Consider the following 626-nt stretch of genomic DNA (forward strand, 5'->3'; position numbering starts at 1 on the left):
GGTCTGCTACAGGAACTAAATGGAAGCTATACATGGTCGCCGACGATCAACCTAGTCCAGTCTGCATTAAGAACTAGATGGAAGCTCTACATGGTCGCCGACGATCAACCTAGTTCAGTATGCTAAAGGAACAAGATGTAAGCTCTAAAAGGTCGCCGACGATCAACCTAGTCCAGTCTGCTACAACAACTAGATGGACGCTCTACATGGTCGTCGAAGATCAAACTAGTCCAGTGTGCTACAGAAACTAGATGGAAGCTCTACATGGTCGCCGACGACCAACCTAGTCCAGTCTGCTATAATAACTAGATGGAAGCTCTACATGGTTGCCGACGATCGAACTAGTCCAGTCTGCTACAGGAACTAGATGGAAGCTATACATGGTTGCCGACGATCAACCTATTCCAGTCTGCTATAACAACTAGATGGAAGCTGTACATGGTCGCCGACGATCAACCTAGTCCAGTCTGCATTAAGAACTAGATGGAAGCTCTACATGGTCGCCGACGATCAACCTAGTCCAGTCTGCTACAACAACTAGATGGACGCTCTACATGGTCGTCGAAGATCAAACTAGTCCAGTGTGCTACAGAAACTAGATGGAAGCTCTACATGGTCGCCGACGA

The sequence above is a fragment of the Mizuhopecten yessoensis genome, unplaced genomic scaffold (assembly GCF_002113885.1).
Source record: "Mizuhopecten yessoensis strain PY_sf001 unplaced genomic scaffold, ASM211388v2 scaffold9093, whole genome shotgun sequence".
NCBI lineage: Eukaryota > Metazoa > Mollusca > Bivalvia > Pectinida > Pectinidae > Mizuhopecten > Mizuhopecten yessoensis.